Source organism: Apteryx rowi, unplaced genomic scaffold (genome assembly GCF_003343035.1).
Source record: "Apteryx rowi isolate R43461 unplaced genomic scaffold, aptRow1 scaffold_112, whole genome shotgun sequence".
Classification (NCBI taxonomy): domain Eukaryota; kingdom Metazoa; phylum Chordata; class Aves; order Apterygiformes; family Apterygidae; genus Apteryx; species Apteryx rowi.
Genome location: NW_020447331.1, coordinates 1,449,124 through 1,474,004, shown reverse-complemented (window position 1 = coordinate 1,474,004; position 24,881 = coordinate 1,449,124). Strand labels below are relative to the sequence as shown.

Sequence of the window (24,881 nt, the reverse complement as noted above, 5' to 3'; positions counted from 1 at the left end):
AGACCTGTATAAGCTCAGGCTTGCTGTATTTGAAAGGAAACTCAAATGCTACCCTAATCTAAGTTAAAAGTAGAACTCCCACCTATTCCTGAGTAGCAGTGGCTGGAGTGTTTTGGGGGATGTACCTGTGGTTTTTGTGCCTGGGATGCCCTAGGATTCGTTCCCAGCCGATTTTGCCTATCCTTTCTGGGGGCTGGATGATTGTCTGTGCTTGGGTTTTCTTTTTCCCTGTGTCCTCGCTGCCAATTAAATTTTGGCCTGAGTAAAGACTGTAATCCAGCCTGTGTCTGTCTACAGGCATGGAAAGCCTTTGGAGCATGCACCAGAGGTGCTCCTGCACGCTTGGTTGCGAGTTTGAAGGTAAGCCCAGAGTTCCAAGTTGACTGCGTGCTGTGAATCCCGCGTGACTGCTCAGCAAACACACAAGTACAGACGTTGACTTCCCAGCATTGCAGAAAGATGGGGGTTGACTATTTCATATGAAACCCACTGATCTAATGAAAACCCTCGCAACTCCCAAATCAAGCATTGCGTTAGAAGGCAGTGGAAGACAAGAAATGAATCAGTTCACATATCCTGATAGTTGTATCTAAGCCACTGGGGATCTCCAGGAGGAAATGATGTCACACATTGGCAAGGCTGCGTTTACTGGCCTAACTAAGATTTGGTCATTGAAAATCTGCAGCTGAAAGGCCAAACTATGAAGTATCTGAATGTCTTTGGATACAAATGGCTTAGAATATCACTGAGCTGTAATCTCCAAAGCCATCCCCAGAAAGAGATGGAAGTACTTGACGGATAAGAAACCAGAACATCTGCCATAGCAGGAGTGCTAGTGGGATGGAGACACATTGGGAAGTGGTAGGGACAGTCCCTCTCTTAAAATATACTCAGATGGAGATGATTATTTGGAATCTATCATAGTATGCACATGAAGAGCATTCAGTGATAAATGGGGGTGATGGAGCTTTGCTTGTCATTTAAGTGATGGGGAAGGGTGACAAAAAAGTAGAGCAAGATCCGTTGTGAAGTCTTTGGGCGTTCTTGTCTTGGGGGCTGTGTTTAGATGAGGGGGGGTAATTCATAAAATATATGGCACTGTCCTTCTGGTCAGTGTGAGGTTTTGTCCCTGCTGGTATCTTGGGCTTGATGTGTAATTCACGTCAATCATAAGTAGTACAGTTCTGAGAAGTGATTCTCTGTGCTACAGAAGCAGACTTCAGCTAGCCTGACTTCTGCACCTGACTTTTTTCTACCATAGCCTTTTAAATCTCTGGGTTTCCAGAATTTCCTATTACATGTCTAGACAATTCATATCACAGTGGTTAATTGTAAAAATTGTGGGGTACGGATGATACAGGATAACAAGAAACCAATTAAGAGACGCTGCTGATGAGAGAAGAGGACGAACACAAGAGTGTATAACACTTCTGGGATCATGAAGGCCCCTTCCTTATCCTTATGAGCAGCCAAAGGGTATAATCTCAATAATAAATTTATTAAGCTGCATCTTAAAACTGATTGGGCTGCCAGCCCCACTACTCCTGTTGGAAGGCATCGAGAGCCAGGCATGGTTAGGGACCTTCTTGCTCCAGCCAAAAGTTATTTGTAACCAGCTTATACTCATTTGTTCTTGTGCCAGTGTTGTCCTTTCGCTTAAATCGTTCTTTCTGTGATGTAGACAGTGGTCTTATCCCCTCGGAGCCTTGCTCCTGCTGGGTTGAACAAAGCCAGCTCTGTCGTCTATTGTAAGAGGGCTCTTCCTTCCCTGTATGATCTAGCAGCTCTCTCCTGTAACGGTGTCTGTTAAAATGCATCTTTCTTGAATGTAAGCTGCCAGATGGTACGTAAAATCCTAGAGGAAGGATATTCTGTCATTAGTGGTATAGCCTTATGTCTTCCTTAAATCTACCAGAAATACTTTGCCCTCCAACATTCGCCAGAGTCATGCTGGCCGCCCTTAAAGCCCTTGGTGGCTTGCCCTTGTGCTGTGCTGATGTACCCAGCTCTCTCCTGCTCTTCTGCCCCTTGGCAATGGCCATGGTCTCAAGGGTGCAGTGTCAGCTGTCTTGCTGCTGAATCTACTCTTGGAGAAAGAGGGGATTTGATCCCAGTCCACCTGGAGATAGTGACAAAATTTGTAGTGGGACCAGCCTGAACTAAAACTGACCTATGCCTAACTCTGGAACCAAGCCCCAAACCTGGAGTCTCTGTGGAAGAATATACAGTATTTAGAAGGACCACAAAAGCAGCTGTTTATTTTTCATGATGGGGTTTTATTCACTGGGATTGTTTGGCAATATGGGAGTATATATATTTTCAGTAGTGACTTATAGATGACTAGGAAGATATGTATGCTTGTAATTCTGTAATGTTATTGTTTATAAGAGACTTTCTGCTGCTAAAATGAAATTTGTTCTTCCAATTTGCTGCAGATTGACAGATGCTTTAGTTCTTTGTTAAACTATTTGCATCTTTTTAATGGGGATTGCAGAAGCTGAAGTGAAACATTGAAGCTTTTAGGCAGTGCCATGGTTCGCCAGGCTTTCAAGAGGGCCTCCTCTGCACTGTGGATTTATTGCAACTCATGTAATGAAGTCAGTACAGCCCCTACTATAGATAGACAAAGATGCTTTTTGCAGCACTGCAGCTTGAAAAAGGGGTGAACTCTGCTGTAAATAAGGGCTTTATCACTGGGAAAAGTGTATCTGTTCAGCTGTACTGGTGGTAGTTGTAATTGAGGTCCGTCTCCCTGGCAAGCCCTTAGAAATGAACAATCAAGACAAAATAGACACTGACAAGGCCCTTGGTTTCCATGCTTGTTTTCATTTGTGTGAGAGGGAAGAAAAAAGAGAAAAGCCAGCAAAAACAAAAACAGAATTTCTGCTGCAGCTGTTTGAAACAATAAATGAACTGCAATGTGATGTTGTGGGTGTTCTTTTTTTTTTTTGTTTCATTCCTCATTTCCTCTTCCAACTTTTATTATTTCTCAGGCTTGGCAGTGGGAAGGACCATTCTCAAGACCTGGTGTTTTGCCTTGGTAACTCACTGAAACCAGATGTACTTCCATTTACTAGAATGCAGAACCTGTTTGCGCCTCGGTGCTTCCCAGGTCACTGGACGGCTCTGCCTTTATGAAGGGTTGTCAGTACAAGATGTTCACAGGAATTAATATCGGTAGAGGTAATACCTGAGCTACTAAATAATGGCATCTGCAGTGCAATTAAGGTCAGCACAGGAAGTAACCAGAGCGACACAACACACAAGGTCTTGACTAGCAGGAGGTTCAATTGGGGTGACCAAAACACTTGCAGACCCAGCCACCCATGCAGCCCTTGTCATGGACTTTGTTCTGGGAGTGGGAATGGAGAAGCTCATGTGAAGCAGCTCATGAATTGTCATGCCTTATAACCAGCCATATCAAAGTCACCTGAAATGAGTTACCTTTAGGGCTCTGTGGTGTCATCAGGGAAGAGGGATGAAGTAGAGAGCGGTGGGTAGCAAATGCCTGGGTTGTCTCACTTGAATTCACCTGTGCTTGGGTGTCAACACTCTCACCTGCTGCCAGACATGAAGCTGTGCCCTGGTGAGATTCAGAATAGGTTATATGGGGCAAAAACATAGTAAGAAAACTGTGTGTGAGATAAAATAAAACTATATTAAAAAACAAAAAGCATGATTGGTGTAAGCAGTGACCCTATGGTTGAATGGACCTGCTGGGGTTCTGGCAGGTGCTCTTCCTGCAAAGTGACTGCAGTGGTTTATGTTGTTATCTTTGTCAGCTGTCTGCTCTGCTTCCTGGAGGCTGCTGCGCTTGTGATGGGTGACAAAAGGGGAACTGTGTCAGCTCTTCAGCTGCTGTACATTTGAGCTGATGTATTAGTTTAAACTGATGATTTACGCTAGAGAATGCAGCAAGCCATTTGTGTCTGCCGGGATCCTAGGGTGGGTGATGGCTGGAGGATCCTCTCTTGCTTGCCTGCTGTGTGGGTATGTTCTTCAGCATCTGAGGTTGGAGACTGGATGCTGAGCAAGAAGGGTGGTTGCTTTTGATCCAGTCTGGTGATTCCTGTGTTACTATACTTGAAAAGCATCCCTTTCACTGGAAGGCTCATCACATGCTCTTTGGAGAGTTTAGATTCTTCAGAGTTATTCCTGGTTCCTTTAGATATGCACAGCTATAATGTTTAGGTATTTCTGCCTAAGATGCCTTGGGGCATCCAGATAAATAGGACTTCATTAATGCAACGCAACCAAACCAATTACAATAACATACAGTAAACTATTGCAGGCTTCCAGGTTGTGTGTTGTCATGGGGATACTCGTGGGTTTGGATTTAGAAGACAATTTCATGGTTTTAGTAGAGGTCTGCTTCTGTGGGGGCATGATGAGGAGGAGGGCTGAAGGAAGTGATGATCTTAAGACAGTTGAGGGTCACAAGGTCTCTAATCCCCTGGTTCCCCACAAGTGACACAGTGTGTTATTTATACCGCTCCGTTCCACTGCATTAGGGGTCAGAGGAGAATGGACTCCTGCTATTTCCTCCAAGTCCCACAGAGCCTGTTCTGTATTAGCACTGTTTTCAGTGGCAGGGCTTTATGCCATCACGAACTGTAATGAAAAGAAAGGAAAAGAGAATGCCGTCATATTGGCTTTGTTGCGTTCATGCAGATCCGTACCAATATAACTGTTTTGGTTAAAAGAAAACCACCAATTACCCTCTTTTCCGGTCCTGACTAATGACAGTGTAGGTACAAGAATTGTGGAAGTGCATAGTGGCAGTGTTATGTTCCTCAAACCTGGCTGAAAACAGTCAGAACTCCACAAGTAAAATAAGTATGTGCTCAAAGTTACTGAAAATACTTACTTCTTGTTTGCAGCAAGCCACAAGCATCAAGTTGACTAACTTAACTCTAAGAAAATGTAGCCTTTAATATATTTTGTTCTTACGCAAATTAGCTCCAGTCTGTTTCAGTGAGAACAACAGTTACTAGCTAAATTGGGCTTTGTCAACCCAAGGCCAAAAATTTAGTATAGCCGTGGAAAAATTCAGGCTGGCTTTGGCATATCTGGATATTGACATGATGCATGTCTTCGTTGTTGGTGTTGGGAAACCTGCATCTGCTATAAAATGAACACCTCTTTCTTTGGAAAGTACTTACTGAGATATCGGTGATGGACAAGTCTCTCTTAATAAATGTGACTTCACAGATCTTATTTTCAGCCTAGTGGAAAAATTGGAAAAGGTATCTAATGCGTCAAACATATTTTAAAAGACAGGTCTAAAGGTTTGAAGGTAATGCATCCTAAAAATAAACAGGAAAAATAATTCTTGAGCTTGGGCCAGGTTATTTCAAGATCAACATCAAGGCCAAAGCACTCTAATTCCCAGTGTAGGTTTCCAGGTAATTTTCATTGGCTTTGTTCATCTATACTGCTTTTGAGGTAGGAAGAATACTAATATCTACTAGGATTTTTCTGCAGTCTTCCTGAAAGTATATTTGTAAAGGGTCCTGACTCTTCTGCCAGTATTATGATTGCAGGCCTGTTGCTGTGTTGTGTGCTGCTCTTTTTTTTTTGATATATCAGCTTATCCACCTGGAAAGAAAATACTTGTGGTGCTTTTTGTATTATCAGGATGGTTGTAAACTTTTTTTTTTGGTATGATGATGGGTATATAATAATAATGCATGGATGACTTTAAAGGGATGTAGAAGGACTTACAAAAGATAAATGGCAAAGAAAATGCCATCAAAATGAACCCAGATAGAACAGACCCAGACCAAAAGTTTAGCAAATAAACAGCTAACATAACTTTATGTTTTTTCTGACATCTCACTGACTGGCTCCAGCACTTCCGATACCTCAGAAGTCCGCCCTGCTGGATGGCAGAGCTAAAAATGAGCACATGGGCTTCATTTAAAAGAGAGGGACTTGTTTGTGTGGCTGGACTTGGACTCTTGCAGCACATGGATGCCCAGGATGCTGCACATCAAGGCTGGAGGAGCCGTCTGGGCACCGGGGAGGACGCGACGGAGAGCTAAGCTGGGTTTTGTGGTTTGCATGAAAAGCCTGGTTCAGCACGGAAGGCAGCGAGAATATTTTAACTGAATCAACATCAGCTCGGGCTCCAAACATCCTTCTTAATGGTAGTTTTGGGCACGTTTCTCGGGAGTTGGTGTGTTTCCAACCTGCGGCCCAGGGTGTCCCTCCATCACGCAGCGCGCTGTGTCCTGGGAGGAGGCAGCCCGGCAGGTGCCGGGACCTCTCGGGGCCAGCAGCCATGGCGTGACTAGTTTTCCGAGATATTTAATCGGGAAAGGGGCTGGGCAGATCTGGGTGAGAGCCGAGGCCGGCGTTGCTGCTGGCTCGGGCGCGCGGCCCCACGCGGCTGCCTCCGCTCGCCAGCAGCGCCGCCCCTCCGTTTTTGGGGTGCGCGTGGGATTTCGGGGCCTTCGAGGGCAGTTCGGACAGTGCGGAAGGGTTTCCGCCCTTCCCCGACGCGGGGTCCCCGGGCGGAAATGGTCGCATTCGTGGTGGTTTGATGTGTTGTGAGTGCAGGCGTGTTGGCTACTCCTTAAAACACGCGTGTGGCGGTGTTAAATCCATGTTGTCAGCCGCCTGCGCATCTTCTCCAGGCGTCTGGGCCGAGGGCGGCGTCTCCGTTGCTGCCCGGGATCCCGGCAACCGGCCAGCGACTCGGTTCTGGAAACTTCGGTGTGACACCGCTGTTGAGCTGGGGCTCTTCCGGGATCACCGGGCAAGTTTTTGGAAAGCCACGTGCTGTACGGTCAGCAGGAGCGCGAGCGGGTGCCTCGGTGCGTAGGGACGCGAGATCTGCCGTGTTGGTTCAGCCACGAAGGCGCCTGGTCTGGTCTCCTGCCTCCACGAGAAAGCAGCAGCAGACGGGTCAGAGAAGGGCAGGGGGTGTCGTCTTCTTAAGAAGAGGCTCAGTAGATTTCATCTACTATATTCAGTTTTTTTTTTTATTTTTTACTGCTAGTAAGCCCTGAATCATGAAGTTCAAATGTTACGAAGCTATTTATTACAATATCCTCGATATGCTTATAAATGCCCACTCCTTCCTTCCTTTCTTATCTTTTTCTTTAACCTCAGGAACTTCTCTCGTCAGATATTTCCCACAGTCTGGTTATGGAAAAATATTGCCTTTTATCAGTTTTGCATTTGCTATCTTGTATAAACTGGGAAAGCTGTCTAGAAAGGCGTCTGACTTTGCTCTAGCATAGCCCCTGAGAGGAATGCGTTCCAGCTAGTTGGCAAGGAGGGTTTCGTGAGTTGAGCGGCCTGTAGAAGGAGGTAATGCCAGATATTTCAGCCAGATAGCCTCCAAATCTCTGTGAGTTGAATCACGGGTTTATGGATTGGAGCTACGGATTGGAGCTACCATTGCTTCGCTTTAGGAAAGATTGTATCTACCTGCGATAATCTCTTCCCATTCTTGGTGATAAAGGAAGGGCATCTGCATGAAAACAGATCTCCTATTCGCCTACTGTGTCCCTAGAGAAGATTATGACCATGAGAGTGAAATCCTGTCTCCATTGAAATCAGCGGCAAAGCTTAAATGGGGCTAGGATTCGCTCCTAGCTCCTAGCAAGGGTGAGCGACAAGAATAAGCCCGATGCTTAAGGAAAGGCTGATCTTGTTCTTATGCAGATCTTGGGAATGAGGGGAGAGAAACTCAGGCGCTCCGTGTCCCCAGGCAGCCAGCTTTCCAGAGTGCTCCCCCGGTTGCTGGGTGGTGTTTGAAAGCAATGGGTGTGCTTGGGGGCAGCTGCCGGTGGGCTGATTAAGGGTATCTCCACAGGATGGTGATAGGTGGATCTGCTCTTGATGTTAAGGCATTTGCCTAGTAGGCGAGACACAACAGGTGCCTGCACCTGTATGTTTTGGTGGGCACAAGCTGTGCGCCTTTCTCCCCCATGAGACTGTAAACCTGCATGTATGCACTAGTCAGAGCGAAGCAGGGAAGCCATCAACATGGTGGTCAGTGCCGTGAAAGCATGGCAGGAGGGGTTGCACGGCTCCAGGCATTCAGCCTCCATGCCCACTTAGCTCAGATCGCCTCCTTAAAGAGTTTCATCTGACCTACTGATTTTTCCCTTGTCTGAAGCAAATCAAACAGCACTTGGGTGAATCACCCTTTGGGCAAGGCTGTAGAGGCCATGTTTCCAGTAAAGGGGCAGTGACAAGTAGCAAAAGGGGCAGCGATGCCTAACCATGAGAAGAGTTGGCAGAGTGAACTCTGCACCTTGCAGAGCGCTGTCATCTGGTTAAAAACTGTTTGGATTGCAAGTTGTGTGACATTCATGGAGCAGGTGTTATAAATACAGTTAAATACCGTATTTATGTATATACGGCAAATGGTATTATATGGCTAGGATTTCCTTTGATGCCTTTAGATGCTAATGTAGTAATAAAATAACCCTACTGCTTTTTATTTATTTCTCTCTTTATTCTAGTCTTAACACCAACACATGGAATTCATTTAAGAAGCAGAATGCAAAATCTTAAAAAAAATGTAGACATTAAGCTTTTAAGAGCACAGACTGTGTGACACTGCAGCAATAAAAACGCTAATAACACAGACAAATGGGTCAGAAGAGGCTCAGTAGATCACCGGTCTTGGAAGAAATTTTGAAAAAATCTGCTCTTTGGGTTGCAGGAAATTTAGTTGATTTTTGTGTGCACATTCACGTATCAAAATGACTGGAATCCCAACAAGAATAGCATATCTGTTCAGCTAAACTGGAACTTCACCGCTGCCCTGTTTGTATGTAGTGCAGGACTGATGGGAGCCAGCTCTGGGAGTGAGGAGCAAACAGCTGGTACCTGGAGCTCTGTGCTAGTAGTAGACGGTATATTTATTTGGCAAACACAGGGAGGGTTACACAGAAGTCAGACATGTTTGCAGGGGTCTTGTTTTTTGTGTTTGTGTTTTTTCTTCCTCTTGATGTGGCTGGAGAAATCCTGGCAAAAGACAGATGTGATACAGGAGAAAGCAGGCAGAGGGGAACAGGGACTTGTTTGAACTGCCTTTTGGTTTTGGTGAGAAGTATTAAAATCTTGATACAGGGAAGGGAGTGACTGCACTCTGCTATAGTCTGTGTTTGAGGGAAGGGTGGCTTCATAGGTGCAATGCAGTGAGCGAAACCTGTTTTCACAAATGCATGGGACAGGGCAGGTAGAGATATAGTTCAATCCTTGGTGGGAATGTTTGCATCTCTTTTTCCAAGCAGAAGAGAGATTCTCTTTTGGGTATTAGCAAAAAAAAAAGTACTGTTGTGAGGCTATAGCTTCATAATGTAAAGTACTGGTGCAGTAAGTAAAACTTTTCCATGCCGGATTTAGTTAAACCAATGCAACATCTATGTTTGGACAAAGCCTAATCCTTCACTGTTATGAAATCTTTCCTAATAATAATATTTTCTTTCACTTCAAGAAGATTCTGGTCTAGTGCCCATTGCCTTCACTGAGCTGCACATTAAAGACGCATGTAAAAGTGGGTAGGCATTTATTTGGATTTGTCAGCAACTGCTGAAATGAGTTAAATTATTCCATGGGCTTTGGTTTAAGTGAAAACGCTTTCTGTTATTATTTACAGAATATTGAACATGTGCCCTTAATAAATGGGAGTTAAAAAAAGTAACAGGAAGATAGAGCCTAATTTGCCAAAATTTCTCTGCATTGCTATTCCCAGAGATGTTTTGAAATCTTCACCTCAGTTGCCTTTGTTGAATCATGTGCCAATTCAAAGCATGTGGGGCTCCTCTTGCGTGCAGTGGGGGATGTGGGTGCGCACCGAGGTTAGAGCTTAGACGTCAAGCCAAGTGTGACAGTATGCAGAGAAAGTAATTATCGCTGAATTCCTATCCATTTCTTGGAAGAGGCAGCTACCAAGAATGAAGCTTTAAAAGGAGCCAAATATTAAGCTTGAAATTCACCATCCATGCAAATAGTGATTTAAACTGATGAAAAATGGCTTTTTCCTTCTTATACCCCACCCCCTTGTTTCTTCTTGCCTAGCTTTGGGCTGGTATGTGTTACTCACCCACAAAAAATACTTCCTGTATTGTGTTTTCCCACCCTCTGAATTCATTTCATCAAGGCACTTCAGTATGGGAATAACTTCAAGGGAGGTGGGTAGAGCCATTGATTCCAGTGGGCTTGTCCACGTGGCTGGAGTTAAATGTGTATGGACCGTATGTCTGGAGTCTTTTCCTCATCAGAGAACACTGGATCTGTCCGTGCAGCCTGATGTCAGACAGTCACAAGGTATTTTTGTCCTCTTAGACCTTGATTTAGGGTACACGGCAAGCCACTCTGACAGCTCACCACGTCAGCCTGATGCAGCTGCTGCAGGGTCCAAAATGTGCCAACGCTGGGGTCTCCCATCGAGCCTTTGCCTGTCGGGCTGCGTCAGTGTATTCTGCAGCACCAAACCTGCCATCTGGGCTCCAATAAGAGAGACACATTTGTAGGTTCTTATAGTTACATTTGTGCTGTTTAAACACTGTCAGCGTGGATGGTTTAATGGAGTGGGCTGCAAATCCAGTTTAATAAAGGAATTTCAGGAGACTGTGGTGGTGGGGGGTTGATGAAAGCAACCATTAACTGCAAAAGAAATGCCTAGAATTGGTTGATTTTACCGTTGATGAAAAGTAAGGAGCTAGTCTCTTCTGTTTTTTTTAAATAGGATCTAATTAGTCTCACTGTTAGCAACTCTTATAATTTTAGCACAACTCCTTAGCTCCTGGAGTGATGTAGTCATGTGAGAATTTCAGCTTTTGTTTAACAACAAAGCACGTTTTTAGCCTTTATGGTGATAGAATAGATCCTGAAATTGTGAACGCTGAAGGCTTAAAGAATCGATCTAATGTAAAGAACCAAAGAGGCTGAGAGAGCTGGGACTGTTCAGCCTGGAGAAGAGAAGGCTCAGGGGGGACCTTATCAGTGTGTATAAATATCGGGTGGGAGGATGTTAAGAGCGTGGGGCCAGAGTCTTCTCAGTGGTTCTCAGTGACGGGATGGGAGGCAATGGGTACAAACTGGAACACAGGAAATTGTCTGAACACAAGAAAATGCTTCTTTACTGTGAGGGTGGTTGAGCACTGGAGCAGGTTGCCCAGAGAGGTTGTGGAGTCTCCATCCTTGGAGATATTCAAAATCCATGGTCCTGGGCAGCCTGCTGCAGCTGCTATGGCTCGAGTAGTGGGGTTGGAGTAGATGATCTCCGGAGATCCCTTCCAACCCCAACTATTCTGTGATGCTGTGAAAAGTGTAATGACCAGATTCGTGATTATTTTTGTGGCCAGCTTTGTGTTTTGATGTTGTTGTTGTAAACTGGTAACTAAGCTGTAAACTGAAATTCATAAATACATGGTAGCAAAAAGCAATTGCAAGCTTCAGATTGACCAAAGCTCTGGAAAGCCCGGATGGTTCATAGTGATCGAGCCAAATGTAGGAAGTTGCAGTTCATTGCAGCAAAAGCATAGAAGTGTGTTTGCATGAGACTTCCTGGGAATCCAGACTAGTGCTCAGTGAGGAACTTCATGCCCTGACACCAGCCTGTGCTTGGGGACAGAGCTAAGTGTGCGAGTGGCCTTGGAGATGGACTGGCAACTGCATCTGGCACCTGTGAAAGCTCTTTGAGGCCTTTGGGGTTAGAAGTGGGCTCAACAGCTAATGGTTTCCTTTTGCCACGTGCCTGTGTGTGGGACCCAAAGAATGAAAGAGACTATTGTTTGAGCCCACTGGTGATGCAGAAGATTAAATATTGCCCACTTGGATGTGAACCAGTGGCACAGGAATGGAAACCTGGGCAAGTTCCAGTTTCCAGTGGATGGGTGAATACCAAATATCTATTCTGTTGTAAAGAATTAAAAAAAAAGAAAAAAAAAAAGGCTTAGCCTGTGTACTAATTAGGCTCCCACTCAGGCTTATTTGTAGCTTCTCCTCTCCTGTGGACTGGACCATAAACGCTGTAGAGTTCTTGTACCATTATAACTGTTACACACTCCAATGAGCCTAAGTGAAACTCCAAAGTAATTGCATCCATACTATATATAAAAAAGTGCCTTTTGTTTCTTTTGCAAGTAGAGAAATCAGCTGTTCTGGAGGGCTGTCCACTAGCAGTGTTAAGGTAAAATGGCTCTTCCGTGTGGCTGAACTCTTCATCATGTCTAATCTCTGATTTAGATTTTTGTGTCATGGCTATTGATTGACTCCTGCTTGCTTGTAACATGTGCAGAGCTGTAGAGTCATGGAGATCTTTTTAGAAATAGTGGCAGATTCTTTTGTGAATTACCAGCCAATTTGCTTTTGTATTTGTAGCAGGTGATGTGACAATTTGCTCAGACTATTGGATTTGCAGGCCCATACAGCCTTTGCCCTGAGGGGATTGCTACTGCAGATGTGGAAGTAGATATTTAAGTGCTTCAGTGGCCAGAAACCTCTCATGTGTCTTAAGCTACTTTTAAGTGGACTTCTTTTTTTTTAAATATTTGATCTGAGAAGGAGTATAGAAGTACTGGTAACACTTTATAAAATCTTTCCAAATATGAATCCCCTAAATTCCTTTTAATAGGGAGGAGAAGCACTATTGTATTATCCTCACATGTTGACGACCAGTTAGACAACATTGGTCTGTATCTACTGTGGGCATCTCCTGGAGCCTCTGGTTCAGCTGTTGGGGGATTACAAAGAAAGGCAGGAATTCGGTGATTTTACAGCCATCATGTAACCCTGCTTTATAGCATTGTAGGCCATGGGAGATTTCATTCCTGTAACAGAGAATTGAAGTCCCCAAGACCAGGCACAGATCAAAGAGCAAGAGTAGTAGTAGTAGCGGAGAGGTCCTGCTCCCAGTACCTCCCTCAGACCAGGGTCTCGCCAGAAGGACTTTGCTTGCAGAGCTGTACAGACACAGACTTCGGGAGGTTTGGCTTGCACTGGGGAAAGGAGTGCTTTTGCCCCATTAAGCTTGTAAGAATTTCCCAAATAGAAGAGTAGACCAACAAAAGCCCCAGTTTTACCGTCATGAAGGTGCTTTTGCCACTGTTGTGTATTTTTAAAACATCTTCTCTGTGAAGAGGATGGGGGTGTGTTTGTGTGTGGGGCAGTCCTAATGTAGTTTAGGTCTTGGTTACAAGAAACTGGAAGTGAATTCTGCTTTTGATTTTAGCCATGGATTTTGTGATGGCATTTCTGATCACCTTCAGAGACCACAGTCAACCTAGGTTTCACCCAGAGCTGCTATTCTCCCTAGGCATTTCCCAGTGCATGCTTGGATGGGTAGCTGCTTTCAGATAGCACCAGAGTCAAGATTAAGCATGCCATGGAGATGTGCATAGAAAAGCTCGTTCTCGGACTGTATCCCGGTTCCAGATATTAAGAAGAGACAGGAAATACAGATAAGAATCTCTGTCTGAAGCAGTTGTGCCTACCTGGTAGCAGGCAGACAACCGTAAGAGAATTTAGACTTCTGTCAGGTGTCAGATGCTCTTAGTGAGATGAGCTTATAGCGTCTTCATAACATTTTCAACTGGTAAAAGCCCTAGTGAGGTCCAGCCATGTCATTAATTAGTTAGGGCTGGGTTGAGATGTAGACCTGACCTTCAAGTGTGGTTTTCCTAAGGCATGGTTTCCTGTTTGTGTAGATATAAGAACAAAGAATCTGAAGTGGAAGAAAATCCAGACATGAAGTATGAGGTTTTACAGGCTGGATTGGGGGAGGATGAGGAATTACGTCCTGTTCAATACTGCACTCTTGTCCCTGCTCAGCGTGCAACTGGCACTGCTCTCCCTGACATGTTTTCGGAGAGGTGTTACAAAAAGCATTTGCTGACTCTCACTTATCCTAAAATAAACAGTGTGATGGATTGAACTCTGCGAGGCACAAACAAGCAGCAAGGCACCCTGGCACTGGCTTGCCTATTTATTTCATCCTGTAGCACTGCGGAACGTGGAACAGCTTAGCTGGCCTCTTGTTTCTCTCTTAAGGCCCACATAAAAGGCAGAGAAAATTGAGATGTAGCTGGGAGATGTGTGGCTTTGCTGTTGCGTGCATGGCAGAATGGTCTGTTCCAGGTATTGGTTTCCTCTGCAAGTTGCGTAGCGGAGTCCATGCAAGGATATGGAGAGTAATCGCAAGTACGCCAGGGCCTTCAGGTCTGTGGCACTGCCACTTGAGAAACTCTGGGTATGGAGATTGAGAGGACCTACCTGTTTCCCATACAGTGGGATTTTGTACTTTGTAAATTCCAAGTCTCCTGTGCTGCTTAAGGAGATTGCCAGGAGTTGGGCTTTCTTCTTCAGAGTCTCTGCATAGAAGCCTTCCGCTGCTCCTGCAGGATCTGGATCTGCAGGAGCCGTTCTTCCAGCCAGGGCACAGAGATGTGATCTGTGGCCAGCTGGCTGCTCCCGGGGCCCCTGGCAAAACTCCCATGGGTTTTCGGCAAGGTCTGGATTTGTTCTTCCTTCCTCGCCAGTGGAGAGAAGCAGAAGAGCCTGGGGCAAGGGAAGAGCAGAAGTGTAAAATACCTCTTGTGCTAAAGAGAAACCTGAAAAATCTGCAGTTACTTTTGCGCCATGACTGGGTACCATGTGTGTGTGTGGGAGTCCCACAAGACATTCTCCCTGTATTGATGTATTTCACTTAACAAAACTGTCAGAAGAAGGCCCTTCCTCCTCCCAGCTGCGGGAACCTGCCATTCATTTTGATGCACGATCTTGACTTTTCTTTTAGTAGTTGAGGTTGATGGGTAGAGATTATTGATTTGAATGAGAGACTATTTAAAAAAGAAAGCAAACAAGGAAAAAATCCATTTCCTCCCCCGCTTAAAGGGGCACAACTTATCTCTCCAAGCTCAGCCTGGGGATCAACATCTCTATAAAACAGCTTTAAAGCTAGAATCCACAGTCTCACCCTGAGAGAGCAGGAGGCRTGAATTGCTGTCCCCTGCTTTATATCTCTCTGCGTCAGATCTGCAAGTCTGATTTTCCCCTCCTGTACATCCAGTGTGGGCAGCATTGTCTGTTTGGAGCATTTGGGAGCTGAAATCACCAGTGCATTCCCCAGCATGCCGTAAAACAGCCTTTGCTTCTGCATAAAGGCAATGGGCAGCGGGAGAGAGAGCTAGCTGGTTACGGCTCCCCTGTTCTTACCCATACCCAGCTGAAGATGTAATTGCAAGAGAGGGGCAGCTTTGTGCTGGGACCTTGCACAGACCTTCTGAAACAAAAGAAAAAAATGCCGGACTTCTACTGGATCTCCTTGTTTGTATGTTGAGAATCACCCATGCTCTTTGAGCTTCACTGAGCAGTCAGGTATGCATTCCTACCCAAGGAGCATGCAGTCTAATTCAATCTCAAACAGAACATAGCGTGTCTGTCTGAAGCGGTTCAGGGCTGAAATTGTCATTTTTGAAAGACTTGTTTTTTTGTGAACTTTAGTTTTTCCAGACCAAGCAGCTCAGTGTCTCTAGAGAATGACATTGTTTAATTCACTGTAAGGCATGCTTTGCAAAGAGAAGGACATATGGAATTCTGTTTTCCATATTAGACATGATTTTGAGAACACCAAATAAAATGATTTTTCCTAGTACTGGTGCAGCAGCACTCTTCAAATACTATAAAAAAAGCTAATTAATATTTACCTTACAACTTGTTCCTTTGGTCTCTTCTGTGCAATGGTCTCCCTCCTGTTAGGGGAGTCTCTCCCGCCTCTCCCTGTTAGGGAACATTTTAAAGATATTTCTCTTAATACAACTGTCAGCTGGTGCAGATGGAGCAAAACTTTATTAAATCTTACATTAAAAATGGTCCGAGATGACATTAGATGCTTAAAATGTCAGATTGCAGGTCATTTACATAAAATTTGCTTTCTGTGTTCAAACCCCTTCAGGATTAGAAGAGCCCTTGTAATCAACAGTGTTTTAAATAATATCTTTTCTTGTGTTACTCATTTGGAATCATTTTATGAAGACACAAATAATTTTAGAAAGAGAACCTGCTTTTCAATTTAGTGTGGTCATGACCTGCATTTTGTGTGAGAGCTTAGATTGTAAAAATAGACTATTTTTGGTCTCCCATTCTCCTGGGTGTTAGCTTCAGGTTGGTTGGCAGATCCATATTGAGTGTGGGTGAAAAGTTCTGAATGGGAAGAAGGATGTGAGAGGGATGTGTGATAATACCTTAAATGGGATATTTAGGCTTGCATTTTAAAAAGTGCACTTCCTTATGGAACTGATGTAACAATCAGTAGTTCTAGAAAGTGTGTTTCTGTTGCTCTTTATGTTTCACCAAACGGCTTGGCTTTGGGCAGAGTGTAGACTGGAGTTCTCAATCTATGAATGATCTTTCCATACTTATCTTTCTCCTTCAAGCCTCTTTTGGTTGGAGTTCAAAGAAAGAAAGTGACTTTTAGAACCAAAAATGATAAGTTGGGATGTGATCCATGGTCATTGCCTCTACGTTGTTCTCCATAATGCTCTGCAAGTCAAGGGCAGAAGTGAAGGGAGCAAAGCATGCAATGTCAGTAGAATGAATGTCCAGCACTTCGTTTTCAGAGCCAGCTCTGCACTTTCTCTCCAAAGCCATCTTTTATATGCAAGCAAGAGTGAGAAGCTATAATACAAACTGTGGTTTTGGCAGTCCATATGAGGGTATTTCAAACTGATAGGCAGAGCCAGGTTTAAAGGCTAATGGGGGTTAATGAATGGACTCGTAATTGTCTCCTCCTGATTGGCACTGGTAGTCCAGCATGCATGTGCCATCAGTGTGCCCGATCACTGGATGGTTGAACATCTCCTCATGAATCTTTTTCCTGGTTATAGCTGCTTTTTCTGAGCAATGAGCTGAAACCCTAGCTGTAGAGACAGCCTAGGATGTGGCTGATGGCCAAGCTGCAGTGAAGCTACTCGAGAATTGGTGTTGCTGAGTGAGGAGGAAAAGGAGCAGAAGCCTTTAAATTTGGGGGGAAAATGGAATATTTGAAGGTTTTTTTAATGTTTTGTTGATTTCTCTGTTATAAGGACATAAATATGATGGTCAGATGAGCAGAATAGTAGAAGAGACTGTTATCGGTGTTGTTCCATGACTCCATAAAGTAAACAAGTATGCTTCCCCACTGATAAAAAGTTCAAACCCTGTTGACCTGAAAACTGGTGGTTTTATAACACTCATTGTTACACCAAAGTCCAGTCTATAGCTCTTTTAAAATTATGTGTTTAAGAACAGGGTGGTAACACCTGAGGTGAGGTTTCAGTGATGGCTTGAGCTGATTCACCAGCTGGATGCTGTTGAGAGGCACGGTCTGAGCTTTGATCTTGCCCTCTTCCTTCCACTAGTGCTGGTGCTGATCCTACTTTGGTTCAGTAAACAAGGAGAAAACCATTCTTCCTTTTTGGCATGGTTACCCTCAACAGTGAACTGAACTGGTTCATTGAAGGATCAGGCCAATGCAAGGTAGCAAAAGATAAAGGAGGAAGAGGGGGTAGGACTGGGTGTTTTGGTGACAGCTCTTAGATCAGCTCAGCAGCCTAGTGAAATCTCATCCTAAGCATTGCTGCCTTTTCAGGAAATATGCCTGAAACCATTCTTGTAAAAGATGCTGGAGAATTTATAGCAAAGGAGAAAAGTTTTTGTTTTTTATTTCCTCTGCTGAGTAAAGTGACTTTGATAAGCGATCTTTGCACCTGGAGATGTGTTTCTGCCTGGTGATGTAATGAAACCATTTAGGGAATTGCTTTCTGTTTCTAGGAAGGGAGTTTAAAGTCAATGAGTTCAGTACACGTTGTCTGAGGGGCCTGGTGTATGGAGAGTAAGAGAGACAAACACCCTGATTTCCATTCTCCTCCGTAATAAAATTACTGTTCTAGATTACTACAGCGGATAGTGAAGTTTAACAGGTCCCTTACTGCACTTAACTCACATGGTTGAGCTGTAATGAACATGCTGAAATGGAAAAACAGCCCTATCCTTAAAACAAAAAACACAGGCACAAAAAACACCCTTTGTTTTTTAAAACAAGCCATTGCACTTGGGACTCTTTAACGGTAAATATTTAACAGGTGGAACTCCTTATTCCTTTCTGTTTTCCCTTGTATTTCTTAACTAATTAGCGACGAGTCTCTTTAACTTTTTTCATGTGGCTATTAATCATCTCGGGCTGTCCTAGCCACTTTCCATAGTGGGGCATGCTGAACTTGCTGCTGTTTTCCTTCAGTTCATGTGACTTGTTCCTGCTGCCCTTGAGAAAGAGCTGTGGGCTCTGAGTGCTGCTCTCTGTTTTAAGGCTGATCGTTCTTATTTGGAGCTGAATGCACATTCAGTGCTGCGCGTTTCCTCGTGTGGGTGATTGGACTGTACCACTGCTGAGTACAAGTAATTGAGTTTTCCTTCATTGTGGGGTGAGAGGGATGAATGTGTTTTTAAAAGAGCTGGACTGCAACTTTTAAAATCTAGATGTAATGCATGGCTTTACTACCAGCTTACCACGTGACCTGCAGTAAGTCAGTGGGGCAAGTCTCGAAACCCTTGGCGTTAGGTGATACTCAGAGCCGGTCCACGAGACCCTCCAATCTGTCTGTGAAGCAGAAAGTTGTGGAAATACTGAACTGGAGCAGGAGGCAGGATCTTCAGAGCATGCAGAGTCCTTAGCCCTAAACATCCAGGGCATTTTAAGGCCAACTTCCAAGGAGCTGGAAAGCTGACTTTTTGGATCTCTGTCCTGAGCAGAAAAGTTTAAACTTTTATCTGTATCCCAAACTAGGCAAAATTGAGACAATCTGAATCTTGTCCTTTACAGCCTAGGATGGAAGGCGATGAGTATAACGCTGTATCCTCAGTACCATTAAGGAAGATGCTTAAAATGAACATTAATTATCTGTCATAGGTTTATCAGTTGTTCCAACCCTCATAACCTAGCTAGAAAGTCCTGTATGTCTATGTAAAAACGTACAGCATCCAGTATCTCTGATCTCTTCCATAGCCTTCAGGTCCTGCTGTCATGCAGGATTTTAAAGGAAGGTGAATAACGGAAGTAATCTGCACGGAGGTTGTATGGGGGGAAAGGGAGAGAAGTAAAAGGAAGAAAATGACATTTTTGTTCATTTGACAGTGAGAACTGTTAGGCTTGTCTCCCAGGAGAAGCGGACAAAGTACATATTGACATATCCATAGTGGAGCTAGGAAAAAGCCCTAGTACTCCAGGTACAGTGCTCTGTTGGAAATAGGTAGGGAGTAGATGGGTAATGCAAGTCCCTTTTTTTTTCTTTTTTTCCTCTCCAGTCTAATTTCTCTTATGACAAAGATTTATGTCTGTTTGCGTGCTCATATTTTGCAGGTAATTGGTTTATAGAGAAAACCGTTAGCTCAAGGATTTTAGACAGGTGTTCTTTCAGTTGAGAAATATGTTTTACAGGCATTTTGAGTGTCATCTAGTCATCAGAGTTGTTGAGGGTCACTGTTTAATTGGTGGGAGGGGAGTTATTTTGGGAGATTCAAATCCTTTTCCAGAATTTTTTCATCAGCTCAGTGGTTTTGATCAGACCTTCTCAAACTTTGTTTCACATAACTGGGAGGAGGTCAGGGAATATTTGATTTCCTAACTCTATTTATTACCAGAAAAAACCATAAGCAAGGACAAGGCACTTTAGATTCTTTTTGCACAAATTAGCAGACCGAGTTAGTCTGTGGGTCTGAAGTTTAACTTGATCTGCTAACATCTGTGAAGACTTTGAATTGCCTTATACTGACTAGTGTTTTATATTTTGTAGTTAAGAACCTAAACATGTTTAACGAATTCACCAGATTTTAGAGAGCTGCAGTCCTCCAGGCTCATTTATTGGCAGTTGCAACCCAGGTTAGCTTGGGCCTCTTTAGTTGTGTTACACCTGCATCTTCACTTGAGAGAAGACAATTTTCGTTGTTTTCCCTAGTGAGAATTAATTTTTGATTCGAGGCAGGTTCCGTACTTGAGATGATTTAAACATGATCAAAGTTGAATTTTAACTTTTATGTTAAATAAGTATGTGTTTTCCTAAATCAAGGCTTTAAAGAGGGTTTCTGGGGAAAAAAAAAAGTGTTTTTTTTTTTTGTACATTTAATTGTTCACCTACTTACTTTTTTTATATTTTTCATATCTGATGACGTTTCAGCTGTTTGAGGACAGATAGGACTTTATTGACACAATTAGCAAAACAAATGATTATCACACCTTTTATTTAACCCTGTGCTATTTAATCTGTTTGCTTGCACTTTCATTACTCACTTGCTTGGTTACGTTACACAATGATATCACCTTCCTGTGCTGCAGGAGCTAAAACAAAGCAAAAAAAAAAAAATCTTTTGGCTCTCAGCTGCTCACTGCAGTTTTTATTACAGATGAACTAGAAAGCAGCACTGGGCAAAGAGTTATTTGAGTTTCCTTTCACTGCTTGCTAGGCTTTATTTCCGGGCCTGGCAATTGGCTATGTTTGTGCGATAGTTCTCGTATCTTAAAATAACAAACAAAAAACCCAGCAACTTTATTCCCAGCATAATTAGTAAGATCAGATTGGAAAAAAAGAACAAAAAAAGCCTGATTCCAATGGCTTTGTACAAATCAAATAATTGGAATCTTTATGACTAATCCCCTGGGTATTTTTGAGACACTGTCCCAGGAGGTTTTTATTTGATTTGAAAATGAGTGTAGGAACCATAGCTGGAAAGAACTACAAATATGGTTGCTTTGCTCAAGAACTGAGTGTTTCTGAGATGCCAGTGCTAGCGCAGAGCTGACGCATTGGGATGCTTTCCCCAGCTTGGCCCAAGCAGCGCTGCTACGAGCCATGGGCGGCCGTTTTTCTCTGGAATTACAAAGGCAGGTAGTCATGTTGACCCTGTGTCCTTATCAGCCCTTCCATCTGTTGTTTCCTTGTTACTCCCATTTGGAGCAGTCAAACACCCAATTAAGTTAAAAAAAAAAAAAAAAAAAAAAAAAGATGGGAACAAAAATGTGTCTCCTTTCCTCTGATAAAAAAAGGAGCTTTTTGGAAGGATCCGACAGTTAAGTGGGAAATTGGTTTCAATTGCTGGCTCTGCATAGTACTTCTCCTGCCTCACCTGCGCCCTGTGAGGCACCACGGAGTTACCTCCTCAGTGTCCGTTTGTGGTGGCCTCACAGAGCTTTAAGTCTGCACGTGCTCAAAATGTGACATTTGTTTAAATAAACCAAGAAAATTAAGGGGAAAGAAACTTCCTACTGTGCAAAAATAAAAGATTTTTGCATGGGAAGAAGTCTTGCCTGGCATGGGAAGAGCCCTCGCTGCTGGCTCCCGCTGGCACTGCTGTATAACAGCCTGTCCCCTTCCTCTCTCCGAAGGTCCTGGTCCCGCTCTTTTCGCCAGTCTGGAGCAACGTTTGGAGGAGCCCAGCAGCCTGGTCCTTTCCGTAGCTTCCAAGGATTTTTAGGATCGCAGGATTTACAGACCCGCGAAAACCCCTGGAGGACGTTAGCTGTGGATAAAAGCCTCTGGAAATGCCTACCGTCTTCCTTACCTCTTGTTTCTTCTTGGGTGACCTGCACGTCGTTTGGGAAGGGAGCCTCTCCGTTCTTGGAGGATTACGTCTAACCAGCCACTTGCCACCCTCACTGGAATACATCTGCTAAGTTTTCCCAGGATGGAGAAATTACTACATGTGGCAGAAGGCTATTTTTCCCTTCTCCCGGAACTCTCCCAGAGCGCAGCGGTGCTCTCGTCCAGCAGGTACGTAGATGGTTTTCTCATTCGCTGCCTAATGGGGTTTCCTCATGTTTAGGAAGTAAACGGTTTTGTCTCCTTACTAGCCTCTGCTAGAGGTAAGGCCTTTCTAAGTGTTTGGCACTGTGCTCCGAAGATTCCTTTTCCTCATTAAAAGGAGACAGAGCATATTTCGAAAGGCAGCTTTGTGCAATGCTGTCATTTCTCGCAGCAGAGGTATCTGGGTTGATAACTGCATTTCGGGGGAGTGCCAAACGGCTCTGCGAGCACRCGTTGCCTTGCCGCAGCAGCGCGGTGCCTGCGCCTCGGGGTCCTGCAGGGCAGCGTGCAGAAATTAGAGGCTGGAGATTTTCTCCGACATCTTAGTATCCTACCGTTTTATGTAGAATTTCATTTAGGGCTCTTTCGGTTAAAACATGCATCGGATTGCCTGTGTTATTTGCAAGACTCTCTTTCGCTGCCGTGGGCGCAGGGTTACGTACCGTGCGGCTTGTCTCTTCATCTCCGTTCGGTGATAACCTTGACCTCGAAGGCATACAAACTAAGGGCACACAACAAACCCCGTGTCTTCCCCTCCTCCCCACACAGGTGACACCTGCTCGTATTGTCGAGTCCCAGGAGTCCTCCGTAAGCTTAGTCTTTGTAAGTCTAGAAATGAGTGAACCTCAAACCATGCAGAGGTAAGTCACGGAGGTGTTGCATCTGGGGCGTGAAGGGCATTCGCGTGCGACCGGTGGACGTGCGCTCGTACGGACATGCGTGAGCTATTTGATATAATTGCGTAGGAGTGGATTTCAGTAGAGCGTTTGAACGTTTTGATGCCTAGCTTGACCCTTGCGTCTGAGGAGAAGGATGAGCTCGTATCTATCATTCGTTACTCTTCCTCCTGGATCGCCCCTTGACAGTCATCCAATTACCCAGTATATTTATAACATGCGGTAGACATCAGCTGTGTATGAATCTCCTTATCAGACTTTGTCGTGTAATTTCAAAGGAGATGATATGAGTATTTAATACATTTTTTCTCATCTTAATTTAACAGAATTTCTGCTGAAGAATGGCATCATTTAGAGGATGATTTATCCTGTAAAAAAGGAGGTGGCTTTGAATTTTAAAATGAAAATGATTCTTGTTCAATATAGACACAGATAACTCAGTAGTTTTAGTGATAATTATTGAATTTGCATTTTTATAGTCATTTACAATGAATTAGATGCTTTTGTGAAGGTGACAAGTGTTTTTTTTTTTTTTCCCCTTCTTTAATACCGGAACTGGATGGTTCTGTTGGTTTCTGTGGGTGTCAGTTTGCTGTGAAAATCATAATTTTGACAATTGCACTAGTRCTATTTTGTGATTCATTTGTTCGTATGTTCTGATAAATGCATTTGATTTATTTTTTTTTTGCAGGATAGGGGGAGTTAGTTCTTTGAGTCTAGCTTCCGGTTTTATTTATTTTTTTACTATACAAAGAAGAGGTATTAAAGGGAAAGTGCTGAAAATGAAAATGCTTTGCTATACATTTATTCTGCATTCCCATCGGCATTTGCGAGGCATTAAAAGTTTCATTTTCTTGCTTTGTAAGCGAAATTACATTAAAGGAAGGAAATGTGTGAGAGTTAGAGTGTGTGTGGGAAAAACAAACTCTGTCAACTTATTCCTGAATTTGAACGTGATCTGTAGGCCAAATTAACAGTGGTAGACAAGGATTGAAAATAAAGAAAGTACTTTAATTAGCAGCTCTCTGAAAGTGTGGAGGAAGATTATTTCGAGGAAGGTAGCATCTGTAAGATTTGATTTCTTGGAGAGAAATCTGGTCCTSGAGCTGAGACCCTCGATGCTGTTTGCTTGTGCTTCCTAGCTTTATGAAGGGCTCTACATTGGCAGGCAGCAGGATTTGTGACATGCCATGGTACTGTACTATTCAGTGTTTATGCTGAATTATATTCCCATTTTACCCACTTGGCATGTTATGGTCTGGCTCAAATGACTGGGAATACAGGTATTTTTCAGTAGCTCTTCTTTCTGCATCGTGCATTGCATCTTCTGTATGTTYGAAGGCAACTTTCTCTGATGGTTGAGAGAGAGAAGAAACAGGTTTAGGAAATATGTATTACGTAACTGAATCCTCCAGAGATTCTCTCTCTGCCTCTGGTAAAGTTGCAAAGTAATTTTTTGTTGTTTCAGTCCACCTGTCAGGGGCGATATCAGTGTGTTGTATATTAGTAGGTAGGTTTTCTCTTCTCCCCTAGCTTTTTGTCCTTCAGCACACAGATGCAATTTAGTAAAACCACATGAAAGCTGCTCAGATTCACCTGATTTCACTAAGCAAAACTCCACTTTTGTTTAGATCTGATGCAAAATGCTGATTTGTGGCTCTCGTTTGGTACGTTCCTGTGGGTTGGGCTGCAAAGCAGAGATCGTCTGCTCCCATGCTCCTCACTGGGGTTTCCTATACCTTGGAAATCCTGGTGTTTCTGGGACCCGACTGTCTTCCCCATCCTCCCGGGTGCCATAGGTAGCTGAGASGGGAGGTACGGCCAGACTGTGCTGGATTTGTCCCCTGATGAACAGACCGCTCAGAGCCAGTTTGGAGCAGCCCTGACTTCTGTGTGCCCTCAGGATCAGGGAGCTGTGGCTGAATTCTCGGTGAGTGCTCTGCTCCGAGAGTCTTGATCCCTGATCCTGTGCATTGAATTAATAAACCACTAAAAATCCGAGGTTTGGCTCTGTTGGTAGTATTCTGATTTGGCTTGGGTCTCAGCTTCTCATTCAGAGTTTAGGAGGAATATGGAGGGCCTGCCCGCAATTCAGGGTAACTGTTTTCCTTCCGTAACCTAAATTGACTTTCAAGGGTAGGCAAGCCCCACTGTGCAAGTTGGTCAGGAAAGTTTAGCCCATTTTATCTCTTATAAATATAGAACACTATTTTCCTATCACAAAAATTCCTGGTGTTTTATTAACTAGCTCCTAGCAACTTCTAAAGCACCCAAGAAAGGAGGGTCRCCAGAAGTCCGAGCTTTTAAACTACAGTTTAAACAAACACAGCCGATATCTGGAAGTCTTTTTCTTTTTTTGTGGTGAGCTGCTTGATAAAGACGTTCCAAACCAATTCTTCACTTG

At 43.8% G+C, this 24,881-nt stretch overlaps 1 long non-coding RNA gene across 1 annotated transcript in view; it reads left to right on the top strand.

The window, feature by feature from the left end:
* Window positions 1-22,418, top strand: part of LOC112971858 — a 37,359-nt gene extending 14,941 nt beyond the window's left edge. The window contains exons 2-3 of the long non-coding RNA XR_003255482.1: window positions 21,383-21,767; window positions 22,350-22,418. This is a non-coding gene — a long non-coding RNA (uncharacterized LOC112971858). The remainder of the gene's footprint in view (window positions 1-21,382; window positions 21,768-22,349) is intronic.
* The last annotated feature ends 2,463 nt before the right edge of the window (window positions 22,419-24,881 follow it).